This window comes from Lampetra planeri, chromosome 54 (genome assembly GCF_965212315.1).
Source record: "Lampetra planeri chromosome 54, kcLamPlan1.2.h2, whole genome shotgun sequence".
NCBI classification, from domain to species: domain Eukaryota; kingdom Metazoa; phylum Chordata; class Hyperoartia; order Petromyzontiformes; family Petromyzontidae; genus Lampetra; species Lampetra planeri.
In genome coordinates, this window is record NC_136160.1 from 2441579 (window position 1) to 2459027 (window position 17449).

Genomic DNA, 17449 nt, shown 5'->3' on the forward strand with positions numbered 1-17449 from the left:
CCCGGTGGAGATGACTCCTCCCCCCGCTCCCCCCCTCCGAGTAGGGGTGACCCCCCCCCCCCCCCGTGGGCGTGACTCCCCCTCCCCCGGTGGAGATGACTCCTCCCCCCGCTCCCCCCTCCGAGTAGGGGTGACCCCCCCCCCCCCCGTGGGCGTGACTCCCCCTCCCCCGGTGGAGATGACTCCTCCCCCCGCTCCCCCCTCCGAGTAGGGGTGACCCCCCCCCCCGTGGGCGTGACTCCCCCTCCCCCGGTGGAGATGACTCCTCCCCCCGCTCCCCCCCTCCGAGTAGGGGTGACCCCCCCCCCCCGTGGGCGTGACTCCCCCTCCCCCGGTGGAGATGACTCCTCCCCCCGCTCCCCCCTCCGAGTAGGGGTGACCCCCCCCCCCCCGTGGGCGTGACTCCCCCTCCCCCGGTGGAGATGACTCCTCCCCCCGCTCCCCCCTCCGAGTAGGGGTGACCCCCCCCCCCCCCGTGGGCGTGACTCCCCCTCCCCCGGTGGAGATGACTCCTCCCCCCGCTCCCCCCTCCGAGTAGGGGTGACCCCTCCCCCCCGTGGGCGTGACTCCCCCTCCCCCGGTGGAGATGACTCCTCCCCCCGCTCCCCCCTCCGAGTAGGGGTGACCCCCCCCCCCCCGTGGGCGTGACTCCCCCTCCCCCGGTGGAGATGACTCCTCCCCCCGCTCCCCCCTCCGAGTAGGGGTGACCCCCCCCCCCGTGGGCGTGACTCCCCCTCCCCCGGTGGAGATGACTCCTCCCCCCGCTCCCCCCTCCGAGTAGGGGTGACCCCCCCCCCCCCGTGGGCGTGACTCCCCCTCCCCCGGTGGAGATGACTCCTCCCCCCGCTCCCCCCTCCGAGTAGGGGTGACCCCCCCCCCCCGTGGGCGTGACTCCCCCTCCCCCGGTGGAGATGACTCCTCCCATATTCTTAGTTTTTTTCGGTAAAGTCACGTAGGTAAAAGATTTAAATTAACAAAAGTAAAATAAAATAAAAATCACGACGTTTCGGAGGCAACACAAGCAATCATCATCAGGTATAAATGAAATAGAAACACAAATCTAGTATACTTGGAAATGTAATGTAATGCAACAGAGAGTCGGATAACATAACAGTCAACACCCTACCTGGTTGATTACGTTCTTCCTGAGAATGCAAAATTTGAGAGAGAGAGAGAGAGATGAAACACAGAACCAGAGACATATAGACACACGTATAAACGGATTTAGAAACGTATCTCGCTCAGTGGGTACTTAAATGGGGAAATAAAATATAGGATGGGTTAGAACTCGCGTCGTTTTTTCGACAGCCGTGACCGAAGCTTCGGGAGCCCTTCATCCAGCAGTGGATTGGCAGAAGTCTCCACATGCGTGAGTAGTTGTGCCGTCCGTGTGTGATGGCGAGCGGAGACGATTACTGAAGCTTTATGACTCGTGCACGCAGCTTCAAATGAAGGGCAGAACGATGTATTTACACAAGTAACTGCGAGTGTTGTAAAGTGACCTAACAATAAGCGGTCGTTTTGTTGAGTTTCCCACACCTCCGATGAGCACGGGTTGGCTACGTACGGTGCGAAAGAAGTTCGACCGATAAAAAAAACATGGAAACTTCGACACGTTTTAATTAGGCTACAAGGACGTATTTTTGTTTACTTGCTATCATTGGGGCGATGACGTAGACTTATTATGACTGTGGTTTACCTCGCAAAGCGTCACCGAGTTACCGCGACTTTTTCAGGCGAATCATGCGGAGATTTCACAGCAGGGGGCGATGCACAATTTGTGGGTCATTTTTCAAACGTGGCCCATGACGGCAGGCATCGGCCTCCCCTTGCAATCGATGCCACGGGATCTTTAATGTCTGCTGTGAAGCAGACCGAGCGTGTTTTTTTTAATACAGTTAATATTAATCAGTTCTAGATTTGAAGCTTTCGTGACTGCAAGGATTCGTACTCTTAGGTTTTTTCGGTAAAGTCACGTAGGTAAAAAAATAAAATTTAAAGTTAATAAAAGCAATAATGGAAATAAAATAATATTACCTACGTGGCTTTACCGAAAAAACCTAAGAGTATAATATAAATCAGGGCAGCCGCCTTGGTGTTGAGATGTTAACTCCCTTGCCTGGTGTGCAGGAGGTCGTGGGTTCGATCCCTACCACGACGACGCCTGCTGTATATTTGGAGTTAGCACGGATGTTTTTGTGGTTGCGTGGATTTTTCTCCGGGTCCGGTTTTTCCCTCCACATTTATAATTTGCACGGGTTCAGAGTATTTGGCAGCTGCTATAAATGTCCACGTGATAAGCCACTTCGTTGAGCTATCATTTGTGATGTCCAGGCCTTACCTGGTAAAATTAAAAATATGTTTTATTTTTACAAACCGCGGATGTCTGCAACAATCACCACTTCATGGGAAGTCACCAGTAATACTGGTAAGAACCTCCTGGTTCCACCAGCCCACAGGGGATTATTGTGTCCGTCCGTCCGTCGTGAATCCAAAAATGGGAGGGGTCGGGCTGGGTGGAGAGGGGAGAGTGGGGAGGGGCTGGGTGGGGAGGGAGGGGCTGGGTGGGGAGGGGAGGGGCTGGGTGGAGAGGGTGGGGCTGGGTGGGGAGGGGAGGGGCTGGGTGGGGAGGTTGGGGCTGGGTGGGAAGGGTGGGTCTGGGTGGGGCTAGGTGGGGAGGGGCTGGTCACCCCGTGGTGCCCTTATAAAACTCAACGTTTAACCTACTCACGCCGGCTTGTGCCCGCCCTCACAGTCGGCCATATTCGCGGAATACACCACGCCGCCGTTGACCCTGGACATTAACCGAGCAACCCAACGTTCCTACCAGCTCCCTCCGCAGGAATGTGTTTACAATTATCACGTACAATTTCTGCCAAAGCTCAGGCCCACCAAATCATTCGAATGTCTCACAAGGTGAGGTTTTTCACTAATGTCCGCACGCAAACGGTAGGTGGCACTCGTGTCACGTGTTGAAAACTCCTGCACGGAGTCCAAACGAATCATCGGCGTCAGTCCACAATCATTGCTTGAAGCAAGCCTGACTGCTGACTGGACAATGAACGTGGAATCCGCTTCAGAGATTTTGCTCGTGTTATACATTCCTGCGGAGGGAGCTGGTAGGAACGTTGGGTTGCTCGGTCAAATGGCCAGGGTCAACGGCGACGTGGTGTATTCCGCAAATATGGCCGACTGTGAGGGCGAGCACAAGCCGGCGTGAGCAGGTATAACGTTGAGTTTTATAAGGGCACCACGGGGTGATCAGCCCCTCCCCACCCAGCCCCACCCCTCGCACCCCCAAAAGGTTGAAACAGTCCCCAGGGTTGCGCACGCTTGCGTAGACACGTGCTGCTTGATGCTCGTATAGACAACCAATAGGCTGATGTGCTCAAACGTAACTTTATTTATACACTAAGGCACCGAAAGGATGTCTGCTCATATACGCTATACCCATATAGAGGGGTTCATCCATTTATCGATTTCTCATGAACGCTGTTCATTTTTCGATTTAAAGCTTTCGTGACTGCAGAGATTCATCTTCTTGGTTCTTTCGGTAAAGTCACGTAGAAGGGAGATAAAATAATAATGAAACATAATGTATTGTTATTATGTTTTATTTTTATTCTTTTATTATCTCCCTTCTACGTGACTTTACCGAAAGAACCAAAATAATAAAAATAAAACAATGTATTATTTTATTATGTTTTATTTTTATTATTTTATTATCTCCCTTCTACGTGACTTTACCGAAAGAACCAAGAAGATGAACGCTATTCATGTTCGTTTTTCAACAGCTGCTCGAGCACTCTAAAAGCGACGGCTCCGTTTCGTACAGAGCGAGAGTGTCCATATTTTGCTACTGGCAAAGGAGGTTCCAATAGTGTTCATCACTGTAATGATCACTATTATAATTATTATTATTAGTGCACTAACATTGGTGGACGAAGAGTGACACCACCTCCCATCATCATGCACACAGTGTTGGTGCTTTTTCTGCAATATGTTGCTGTCTTTTCTTGGATTTTCTGTTTGCACATAGTCACTTTAAGATGTTTTCTTGTTCATGATTTTGTTTTTTTTGTTTGTTGCGGTTGCACCCGATTCAAGAGCCGAATGGCTCACAGGGCTATACCAAATAAATGAAACTTGAAATGAAACTTGAAAACTTGAACCATCATCATCATCATCAGCGGCGGCGTGCTGCTGTCAAACCCAAGAATGGGTTCAAATGTGTGGCGGCCCAAACATACCCATGATGCATTATCCGCGAAAGTGGTCCCTGCCCCTCTAAAAATTAGTGAAGAACATTGATTGATGTGGAGGCCTTGAAACCGAATGTTTCGTCTCTCATATCACCCCATTGTGTTGGTGCGGTGTCCTTACGTGTCTCCCATATATAGCAGAGCTCCTGCACGCGATTTGAACCGTCATGATTATAAGTAGAACGCACTATAATCAGCACTTGCCAACGACGAGACCATATACACACACACACAGTGATTATTCACGATATTATTATAATGCTTGTCTACCCACAATAGCCTCACCGCCGAGTCTCTTTCGCAGGAGAGCTCCTGCCAAGTTTTTTGCAGTCGGAGGGCAAAAATGTTTTGCTTTGCGTCATCCCAACTGACTAAGTTACATGTGCCCTGGTGTGGTGTTCATTTGTTTTTGCATTGGGATATTTGGTCGATACCGGTTACATTCAGAATGCAGCTGCTAGAATGATCACACCACGTACGCCATTCCCTGAGCACATTACACACCAGGTCCTCTTATCTCTTCATGGGCTACCGGTCAAATTGCGAGTGAATTTTAAGATACCACTTTTACCCTATGAGGCTCACCACCCCACATTATTTGCAGTAACTAATACAATTATTTATTCCATCAAGGTCCTTAACACCTGATCTCTAACTGCTCAGCACTCCCTGGTTTACAGATTGCGCTCTTTTGGTGAGCGGTGATTTTGTTCGCGTGGTCACCACAAGCTGTGGAACGCCTTGCCACTTGAAGTCAGGCAATCAGAGTTGGTAGATATATTTAAGTTTCGATTTAAAGCTTTCGTGACTGCAGGGATTCATATTCTTGGTTCTTTCGGTAAAGTCACGTGACTTTACCTAAAGAACCAAGAATATATAAATTTCGATATAAAGCTTTCGTGACTGCAGAGATTCATCTTCTTGGTTCTTTCGGTAAAGGCACGTAGAAAAAAAAATTCTCACGACGTTTCGGCCACAACGCAAGCAACCGTCCTCAGGTGAAGACCAGGTCTGTCGGGGAGACACCTGAGGACGGCTGCTTGCGTTGTGGCCGAAACGTCGTGAGAATTTTTTATTTTTATTATTTCCCTTCTACGTGACTTTACCGAAAGAACCAAGAATAAGAATATATATTTAATTTTGCTTTAAAGTGCCCTGCAAGTTTGGTCATACGTGTTATGTATATCGTTTATTGTTCAATTTAAATCACAGTTCCTATGATTACTGTTGTTACATTGTTTTTATAGCTTTATTTTAGTGATTTGAAAACATATGGTTAATCTAAATTGTCTTGTGGTTGTTGTTGTTGTTGGCTTGCACCACATTGTGATTTTTTCACACAGCGTTTTAATACTTTTTTTGGGGGGGGGGGGGGATATTTGCTGGTTTATTCCAGGATGTTTCTGTTACGCGTCGTCGCTTTGGGATGTTCTGTGTTCATATTTTGTTTGTTGCGGTTGCACCCGACTCAAGAGCCGCGTGGCTCACAGGGCTATACCTAATAAATGAAACTTTAAAAAAAACATGAGTTCGGTCGGTTGATCCCTGGTTCTGTTTTTGTTCCCTGCTTGTCATGCGTTGCACATTACGATCCTAGGATAGAATGCGCGTTATACGTTTGATTTACGATTATATTTATATTTTTAGAGATACATTCTAAGTTTTCCTCCACTAAAAATAAATAAGCAGACGACACCGACCCCTTTCCACGTCGGTCTGAGAGTAATCGATTTTACAAATTGGCCGCAACGGCCTTTCTGGGTAGTGAACAATTTTCAGCAGCATCGGTTTCATAAAAGCAAACTCTGGACCGGTTTCGGCGTTCAGCGTCTCATCAGCAAGCTCAAGCTTGCTGAAACAAATGCTGGTGGACTGCCGGACGTTTATTCGGCAAGGGCTCTTCCTCTTGTTAGAGACGGGTCCGTAGCTCGAAACAAAAACTCGTTTAATGCGCGACACAGAATAACCGTGAGCACCGTTGCGTATGAAGTAATCAAATAAACGGACACTACTACGCCTCCTTTCCATATTTGTTTCTCCACGTAAAAAGTAAACACGATTTATAAAACTGTTTACACATCTCATTGCTCACGTGGCCATCCATTTCACACACACACACCGCGTTTCATAATAATCACAAGTTGATTATCTGAGTAAATGACTCATTAAGATGCAGGACCCCTTATTCAAAGGCGACTCAACCAGCAGACAAACACGTAAATACATAAACACGATGTCAAATATTAAACGTATAAATAAGGTCATTAAACCACATTTTATAACGAAACAGTTTCGTATTCCGACCTCAATAATGTCTGTCTAAAAGAGCACAAAGGACATCAACCCCAACCCGTCACGAAGCCACAAACCATCATCACGACAACTTCACTGTCAAAATCCTCGCAGCAGCAGCACCAGCTTTTGGCTCAGCCATCGAACACAGACGATCACCGCATCGCGCGGCGCCTTCAGATGCGCATCCGCGGCCGTCTGGAACGTTCCTCCTTCCGATATTCAGAAGCCACTGGAGGCTCTGCACTTTTAATTCATCTCTACATGCAAAAAATAATTTATTTAAAACCGCTTGTTGTGTTTAGTTCCTTGTCACTCCCCCCCCAGCACACTCCGATAATGATCACGGTCTGGCTACATACGGCGCGAAGGAAGTTCAACACACGGTGACATGTAACACTCCTTGGCCGACAGCTCTTGGGGTACAGCATGTCTTTGTCTCCCTTGGTGCGTGTGACCTACGTGCGGGTAATCCTTGGTGGGTGTGACCGGCGTGCGTGTGACCCCTTGTGACCCCGTGGTCACCCAATGTGCGCCTTGCCACCGCGTAGCCTAAACTGTCACCCTTATCAGCCAGGCCTCCGCACCCCACTCCACCCGCGGTATAACAAGTGAACATTTCACACGCAACAACAACCGCCATTCGCCACTAAGTGGCGGTGACGTCACCACGACGCTTGTGCCAGGCCATGTGCACCTTGAGGCCACGTGAAGTGTCGAACGCCCGCTGGCAGGAGGTCACGGGGCAGACCCAAGTGCCACGGGTCGACTGACCGAGATGACCGAGATGACTGGCTGATGCACCACCTGTGCCCCCTACTGTACCAACTTGCTGTGCTTTAGCCACCCGGCGCTCCGCTCGTTGTTGTGAGCGTCGCTCCTCCACCCTCCGTTGTTGTTGGAGGGCGACTGCCTCCAACTGCCCAGTAGCGTCCTTCACGAGCCTCCTCCACTGAGGCCGATCTTGACACCGCTGGTACCAGTCATCGGCAAGTCCACTCAGCTCCACGTCCTCCTGTACCACATCACTCCATCTCTTCTCTAGTCCGTGCCGCGCCCGTTTAGCGCCCTCGATCCGGCCGAACAAAAGCTGTTTTTTTAGCATGCGGTGGCTGGGCACACACACAGACACACAGACACACACAGACATCACACACACACACATACACACGCGCGCTATCTGAGGTTGCCCGCCACCACCGCCCCCCCGCCCCCGCTTTTTGGAACTTTCCTAAACCTCAAGATAAAGGGCAACCTTTTTTGTTTTACCACCCACGCGGCTGACCGCTACTGGAAATATGTTTTCCTTTTCTTCTTGTTTCTTCCTGCGATGTAGACATTTAGCGACGGAGAAAACGGCGCGCACAGCCCCAGGGTTTCTGTTTGGGGGGTTTGGGTTCTGTGGATGTCTGCCGGTACGGCCAGATAAAGTTTATTGGGGGGCCGAGGGCTGTGAATATTCAACAATAGAGAGGGTGGGGGGGGGTGTTGGGTTAGATCGTGTGAATATAATTGCGTTGTTAAACCCGCCACCACACGACACAGCCAATTAGTAAGGTTTTTCACGTAAACAAAATATACCAATTCGTTACTAGTACAGCACACCGGTGTGTTGGAGAGTAAACCCACAACATTAACAATTCGAGTACGAATTTTTATACTTTTTAGGCATAAGCAATGAGAAAATAACACCTACCACCCAGGAACAAATAAGTATAACCAGTAAAAACTAAGTTTTTCACTATAAATCCTTTATATGCGTGGCGGCTAGAGTCCTCTCGTCCTCTGGCTTGAGATGGCTGCCACCTATGGGTCAGATGATTGCATTGCACCATTCAGCAATTGGTAATTAAATATAATATTTTTGTCCTAAAAAGTGTAAAATTTAGGAACATTTTTTTCACGAATATTAATTGTCACGCACAACGAGTCTGTGTGGAAAATGTCAGCTCGATTGGACCACGGGAAGTGGGTTAAAAAACGACCGAAAGATTTGCACGGTCCTAAGCAAGCAAGCGAACTTAATATAAAGGATTTAAAAATCGTGTTACATAGCGAATTATCAGAGCATGCTTGTTTGCATGTTTTTCCACAGGTACCATGTGGTTCACGCGAGACGCGATGCCTTTAAATAGGTATATCTCTTTGGTGTTTGGACATATAAACACCTATTTCTGGTTCTTTCGGTAAAGTCACGTAGAAGGGAAATAATAAAACATAAAATTAGCACGACGTTTCGGCCACAACGCAAGCAGCCGTTCTCAGGTGAAGAGCAGAGCTGTCGGAAAGACAGCGTCCTAATTTAAATGGAAATCTAAACACCTGTGTTATTCGCTGTAAGGGGTATGAAGCCCATTGTTGTGTTTTCTTCACTTTGATACTGCCAGGAATGTCCCACAGGTAAACCCGAGTCGCATTGTATTCTGAGTGAGACGTGTAACTTGTGGTGTACAGGCAAACACCCCATCTATTAACCCAACATCAGCTGTTTCTAACTCATCTTCTTGGTTCTTTCGGCAAAGTCACGTAGAATGGAAATAATAAAATAATACAAATAAAACATAATAAAATAAAATAATTCTCACGACAAGAACAGGTCTGTCGGAAAGACAGCGTCTAAATTGGCTCATTCAGACGCTGTCTTTCCGACAGACCTGTTCTTCACCTGAGGACGGCTGCTTGCGTTGTGGCCGAAACGTCGTGAGAATTATTTTATTTTATAATGTTTTATTTTTATTATTTTATTATTTCCCTTCTACGTGACTTTACCGAAAGAACCAAGAAGATTAATAAGGGAGCGGTAGTGTAGTGGTTAGCGCGCTGCGCTACGAACACGGGCGACCCGGGTTCGATTCCCGCTCACGGCCAATGCCAGTGACGACTATTTGAGCTGGTCCTGGGCCTCCCCTAGGTCGACCCAGCCTCAAATGAGTATATGGTGCGGTGTGTAAACATCGCCACTGGGGAGACAAATGCGGCCGGGCGTGGTGCTGGCCACCTACCCCTCGTGTACCGTTCCGGCCTTCATAGGTGCTGCCTGCTAACAGCACTTGCCCCTACAGTCTGTTGAGGCTATACGGGGGCTCTTCGTCTTTTTAGTGTTAAAAGCAAATAATAAAAGCCCACCAGAGATTTGCGGTCACGTTTTTCTTTGCTCTGTTTTCTATTCGGCTTCATCGCTATACCTCGTGTGTGTTTTTATGTTATCCGTTTATTTTTATTTTTCATGACACCCCCAAATCACTCTTGCAAATGACTCATCCTCGGGTCCGCTTGAGCTCCGGCCTTAATACACGAATTTAATCTTGAAACTTGAGACCCTTTAATCTTTATTTTTCAAGGGGTGGAGCAGCCGGTGCCGCGGTTGTTATTTTTCATTTGTTATTGAAAACACCACACACCCATGTAGTTATGCAACAATGTTAAGTCTAATTTACGGCGTTTTGCCACTCCACTGCTGGACGGAGATTTCCCAATGCCGAGTAAAGCCACAGAGGAGTGTTTTTGTGTTTGTTTGTTACCATACTTCATGGCACTGGATGGGATAAGAGGGGGGCCAGAACCGGTCCGGATGTCACGCACCACTGACGGAAGATCGTATTGGTAATTACAAGCCCATGGGCTGCACAAAAGTCTAGCAACTCCTATCGTTGTTATTGAGCTGATCTGGCCAATGCCTTCCAATCACTCCAGACCAAGTGCAAGCATCATGACCAACTCGGGCATTAAACTCACCCAACAGGATGACTCTATCCCGAGGGGCCACTTTAGCTAGCATCTGTGACAGGCCATAGAAGGAATCTGAATCATCGGCCTTGCCTGCATCCCTCCACTGATGTTCATCTTCGGTGGGGGCATACATAACCACGCCCCACACTCCTCGCCTCAGTTGATTGGAAGACGAGCCCAAAGTAGCCTGGGGCTTACAGCTTCCCACAACTCACCGCCACGCTCCCAGGCCCCCTTCATTATTTTATTCAGAAGAAGAGCCACTCCCTGTTGTTTGGCAGTCTCCTGCCCCGAGTAGAGGACTGTCCACCCCTCATGGTGGCAGGAGCCAGAGCCGGTCCACTGGACCTCCTGAATACCGCAGAGATCCAAGCGGTACCAGTCCAGCTCCTGACAGAGGAGTTGGCAGCCTCTCCTCTGCAATGAGCATTCGAACATTCCACGTGGCCACCCGGAGTGGCTTTTTGTTGCTTCTGGAGGAACCCCGAGGGTAATGATTCGGTCTCCTGGCTCCATCAAATGGGGTTTGGCCAGGAGACGTCAGACGCCTTTCCCCTCTGGGCCTCCGACACGAGCGTAGTTGGATATTTTTCACGTGGTTTTGTAGTAATGAAATTGTTCACGTGGTTTTGTGGTAATTAAATTGAAGGTGGAGGGGTTACCAGCCCCTCGCACAAACGCACACACACAAACACACGCACGCTGGAAAGCAATGTTTAAAGCAGTGGCCGACGTTCTTGGTGACAATGTAAAATGGCCCCAGATATATTTGACCTTGAAGAAAATGTAACCGCATTTTACGAAACGCGCTTGTAAAAAAAAATGCAGCCCTTTGAGATCGCGTTTACGTTTTCGTAACTTTATTTTTTTTTTACTTTTCATAAAACACCTGCAAGAATGTACACTACAGAAAGTCCCAAACAAGGCACAAAAGGTGAAACTGTACACGTTTACACAACAAAACTAAACTCAAGAGCGGCGTTTCCCCCATCCTAAAAAGACACAGGTAAAACGGACATAAAGGAACACTTGCAAATTGTAAAAACAAAACAAGGTTTTACAACATACGGCACACAAAAGCTCCCACAGCCACGGACAACGTACTAATGCGAGCATTGGGTAAGTTGCACCTTCGCACTAACACGAACAATTTAATATAATGTATATATATAATATAGTTTTTATCAATTATAAAAACCTTGCAGCAAGTTCCACACACCAAAGCCGACGTTCTTTGAAAGCATATATCTACAGACGCTACAATTACCGAAATATTGATTTGCATAGCAAACAGCTTTGGTTGGAAGCGTGAATAACTCGCGATTTCGTTCCATACGGTACGTGGGGTGAGAGGGTGACAGGAAATGCAAGGGTGGTACTTTTATACACGAACGCGCACACGCACGCACGCACGCGCGCTACAATGCCGCTGCTGCAAAAAAACAACACAGTAAAATTACAAGTCTTATAAGCGTAAGACGGTACGTTTGCTACGGTTTAATTAATACGAATACACGATCAGAGTATTATTATTATTTTGTTGTTGTTGTTGTTGTCTAGCCACGACCGCGTGAGATTTTGTTGAAGTTTGCAAATGGTTTTGTTCTACAGAGACGCGTGGTGTGATGCGTTGGGTGTCCACTACCCCCGCCCCTCCCCTTGGGTGCCCCTCCCCTCCCGTATTTGGTGCAAAGCTGCACCAATACGACTGCCCCCTGAACACGCAGAATGATGGCAAAACCTCAGCAGGGAGGGGGACAGAAACTTAATCCCATTTATATTTTAGTTGAGTTGTTTTCTTCGTCTTCTTCTCCTCCTCCCCAAAACTTGTTTCGTTTTTATTGGAGCCAGTATTTTTGGTTAAAAAAATAAACGTAAAAAAAACTGAATATCAATGCGTAATGCGCGATAACGTTGTTGGATTTCACGCACGTGAGAGTCCAAACATTGTTTGTGAGAAAGCCTTAAATGCAAAAACGAATTAAAACGACAGGCCCCCAGGGGAAGACAACCTGTCGTAGCGTTCTGCGGGACAAACTTCGGGCCACTCGTTCCAAGCGCTATTTACCCCAAAAGAATTTAAGTTACAAAAACGAAAATGTGGGAAATCGCGTGCTTACAAGATGCTACGGGCAGGCCCGTGAGCGAGGCACCCGATTGACGACGTGCTTATCGTCACCGTGAGAAGCGTCACAGCCGAGATTTGCGACATTGCGGTGCGAAGGGCGTTGTTGAGCAGCTAATTCGCGCTTGTGAAATCACTTCGTCTTCGCGAAAGAAATGCTGAAGTTCTTTGGAGCGTTTATTAATTCCTGACAAATGGCTTTTAATGAGCAATGCAGCAAATTGGATCATCACAACATCGGCACGGCGAACCGACGCAAAAACCCCTGCGATGTATCCAAACATTAGCGGTCAGTGTCACCCGTGTGTCTGTGTTTTAACGGAATAAAAATCTATCAAACTATAAAACATTAACAGGGACTCCTCTTACTTACGAACGAGTTAGGTTCCAGGTCTGTTCGTAAGTCGATTTGTTCGCAAGTCTAACTTGACATCTGTCGGTTCCAAACATTTTCTACGGCGTGTACACGAAACATGGGGGGGGGGAATGGCTTTAAAAAGAAGTATCATCTCCTGCAGATGCCACCACCGCCACCTATTGCACGGTGGCTGAACTTTACGACTGTCGGTGCGAACAGGCAACTGGACATACGGACAGGTTGGTTCGCATCCCTGAAAGTTCGTGAGTCGAATGTTCGTAAGTAGATGAGTCCCTGTACGTATACATTTTTTTACGCATCATTTTAGGTACAACAACGGCTCTTTTGTATTTTTACAACATCATAAACTCATCTATACACACATTACGGTCAATAATAGTTAAATAGTCCATGGGTCAGAGCAGAAATGGGTACCACCGGAGGCAGCGAAACTTTAGTTGGATTTTTTTTTCGGTAAAGTCACGTAGGTAAAAAATAAAAATTCATAAAAATAAAATAATAAAATAATTGTGGTTTTTATTACTATTATTTTTATTAATTTTTATTTCATTTTTTACCTACGTGACTTTACCGAAAAAACTAAGAGTAGGAATCCTTGCAGTCACGAAAGCTTCAAATCTAGCATTTAGTTGGATTTATTTACACGGCCAAATAGGAGCCAATTATTTGATAACCCCACTGATTTCTCATGGTTATCGCACAATTCACTCTTGATTGGTCCACGTAAAGAAATTGGCACCGCAACACAGCAATGCCACCTCCAGGTGAAATCTCTGTTCTGGGCTCACGGACTACACCCACTTGATTCTCAGGCATATGAATTGTGTGGGCTGTAACATTATATATATCAGATGCTACTTAGTTCTTATAAAACAGGATACAATAAGCCTTTTTTATTATTAAATGCCCTGTTACACACGTCAGCTTACGAGTAATTTTTTGGTGCTTACAACACAGTGGTACGATTCGGCTCGGGAACGGTTACAGTCCGCGCGAAGGGCTGCGTTCATTTCGCCCACGTTAAAAAAACCTCCCGCAAAGCGAAGTTCAGATGAACCGTTAAGGTGGCGGGGACGTCCGCCCCTAGAGAACAACGCCGCTCCACCCTTAACGACTTAGAAAACCACCGTCCTACCGGGAGGCAGGCAAAGCCTGCAAAGTCGTTGGGATCGCAGTTTTGAAAGAGAGAGAATGGCCCAGCTCCTAAAAATGTGCACAGTCCCTGTCCGTACGTATTTACAAACAGGATGTGGCGCGTTGAAGGTAACATTCGAAGTGCGCGTGAGAAAGAAAATAAAAAAAGGAACGCGAGTGAAAACGGTTTTCCTCCCCGGCGACAACGCGATGCATTGCGGAGAAACGCGTTCTCGCAAAGCTCATAACAGGTGCAAGTGAGGGAGGATGAGGCTGCAAGGTGAGAAGTGGCTTTTGGTGAGACGTCTTAGTCGCACAGATGCGGTCGTGACAGCCCAACGGAGTGGCTTATCATTGTGTGGACATTTATAGCAGCCAAATACGCTAAAAACGCGTGATGCTGAGTCTAAATGTGAAGGCGGGGGGGGACAGGAGGACCCAGAGAAAAATCCACACGGCTACGGGGAGAGAGAACGTGCAGACTCCAAATATACAGCAGGCGTCAGGGTCGGGATCGAACCCACGACCACCTGCAAACCAGGCGTGGGAGTTAATATCTCGCCAAATTCAGTGGCACGCAGTGGTGTGGTTAGTACAGGAGAGGGGGCGGTAAGGGGGTCCCGGTCTCTCTCTCTCTATGTGCTGGCCAATGTCTCAGTGGTCTACACGATTGTACATCGCAGAGGCAGCAGTGGTTCAATGAATCACACGGGCATTGCAAGAGATAATGAAAGTGAGAGTAGCATGAGATCAAATATATAAATAAAGTGAACAATCCCTTCGATGTTGCAGAACAAATCGACCATTCGCCACGTGTATTTGACGGGGAATTGTTTTGTCACTCAAGAGAAACTGATTTGTACAAATAAATACGTAGTACTTTGAGAAGTTACATCGAACCGACTGACAGTGAACGGCTATAGAATTGTCAGATAAAGCACTGATGTAACGGGTTTGTTTTCTATTCAAACTTGCGCGCATATGTAAGTTACAATTTGAGAGAGAGAAAAAAAATATTGATTTAAAGCTTTCGTGACTGCAGGGATTCAAAATAATAAAAAATATTTGTTTCATTATTATTTCCCTTCTATGTGACTTTACCGAAAGAACCAAATAGAAAAAAAAATCGTATAAAAGTTCGCAATAGCTTCGAACACACCTCCAAAGTTATTGTCCCGAGTTTTATTTTGCTCACTTTTTGTTTACGCCTTGTTGAGAATGCCCTCAACGTTTTGTGGTGATAGCCCGACCTAATCCACGCATGTGCTTTTGTAATACGTCTTAAAAAACAAACATCATTCAATTGGGATTTCACACTTTTTACCACGGTCATTATACACTGTGCCGAGTCTAAATGTGATGCATCCATAAGCTGGTATATAAAGACACGAGCAGGTCTTCACCCGTGAGTTCGAGCGACGGCTAAAAACCCGTCGACGGTTTAATTCACATTTTTGTTTTCTTGGTTCTTTCGGTAAAGTCACGTAGAAGGGAAATAAAAAAATAATAAAAATAAAACATAATAAAATAATTCTCACGACGTTTCGGCCACAACGCAAGCAGCCGTCCTCAGGTGAAGACCAGGTCTGTCGGGGAGACAGCGTCTGAAGCATTCAGACGCAGGTCTGTCGGGGAGACCTGGTCTTCACCTGAGGACGGCTGCTTGCGTTGTGGCCGAAACGTCGTGACTTTACCGAAAGAACCAAGAAGATGAATCCCTGCAGTCACGAAAGCTTTAAATCGAAAATTAACATTTTTGTTTTATATTTTAGCGAGCCACGTCGCTTGACGGATCGCCAACGATTCAGCCACGCACGCATCCACATCGGAGAGGCAACACGGCCGCACAATCCTCCACGCCGTCGGGTCCACAGCAGCAGAGAGATCTGTCAAGCAAGGAAATGAGCATGGGCAATTCCTCTCCCCCGCTTGGTGCACGAACAAGGCAACACAACTTCGTCCGTACGTATGGAGAACTTCTATCGCACCGTATGTAGCCAGCCGTGCTCGCCGGAGGTGCTAACGGAAAGCCACCTTTGACCAGAACGCAACTTAAAAAAAAAAGTTAATTTGTACAACAAAAACGATGTACCTAAAGCGGCAGTTTAAAATAAACAATAGCGGAATATCAACAGAAATGTACGGATTACAGGAAACCCCTTACGTTGACATTTTACATTTTCCCAACGAGTGGACGGGGCGACAAATAGACAAAGGCGGTGGGGCGGGGTGGGGTGGTGGGCGATACCTCGGTGAATTTTAATGAAGCCATACTCTTTGGTTCTTTCGGTAAAGTCACGTAGGTATAAAATAAAATAAATCACGACGTTTCGAGCGCAGCACAAGCGTCCGTCATCAGGTTGGAAAGCACGAAAGAACCAAAGAGTATGGATTCCTGCAGTCACGAAAGCTTCAAATCAAGATTGAATGAAGCTACAAGCAAAAAAAACAACACCGCGTCGATCACCACTGATTTCCTCTTTAAATGCGCCCAGCCTTCGGCTCCACTATTTATATGTGGCGCTGCACACGTTTAACTAGTGCAATAACACGTTTACGGGGGTCCTGACAACCTACGGATACGTTGGGCGAGCACAGCAAGAGGGAGCGACGCTTCGCACAAGCAGCGGGATGTTTGGCCCCCCACGCAGAAAGCATTCGGGTGCCATGGTGGTGGCGAGACGTGAGCTACTCCGCCTGGGATGAAGGAGGTCGTGGGTTCGATCCCGATCTCGAGCCTGACGCCAACTGCACGCGCTTGGAGTTTGCAAGGTGTGTGTTTGTCTTTTTTCCGTGGTCGGGTGGACTTTTCTCCGTGTCCCTCCCAGCGTGCTGTGAATTTCGACCCGATGATAAGCCACTTCGTCGAGCAATCATTTATAGCCACGTCGCTTCTGATGAAGAGCTAAACAGCTCAGTGGGCCTAGACCCGGTAAAATAAAAAAATAGTAGTAGCAGTTAGTAAATGGTCATTGGAGTTGTGACAATTAGTGACAACTTCGATTTACAAAATAAAAACGATTCTTTTGTTCGCGGGCAACGCATCGAAGGGCGCACGCAAGAATCCTTGCCCAACTCTTCCGTGCGTCGTATCTGGCTCGTGGGGAACCTGCGCGTGCCATCACGAATCGCGGAGCCCGTGACCGTGCGGATAAAAAAAAAAGGGGGAATAAATTCCACGAGGTTACGATGCTCTTGGGCGGCTCTGTAGAGCTCCCCCCCCTTCCGGTACGCAGCCGGCGTGAGCGACACAATGCAGTCCTGCGCCTTTAACTTCATCTTGCAAGGGCAGAAGTGGATTGAATCGACAAGGGAGATCACTCTCTCGTCACACGGGTTCTGCATGCAATTACGGTGCTTTATGCATGTTTATCATCCGAAAGAGTGGTTTTTAAGTCACTCGATGTATGTCTTAGACCATTAAATAACTTCTTCCTCCAATGGTTATAAGCTGTGACACATATCGGCTTTTCAGTCGCAGAATTCCTCCCCGTGAGTTCAAGAACATTCTTAAAACTCCTATCGTTA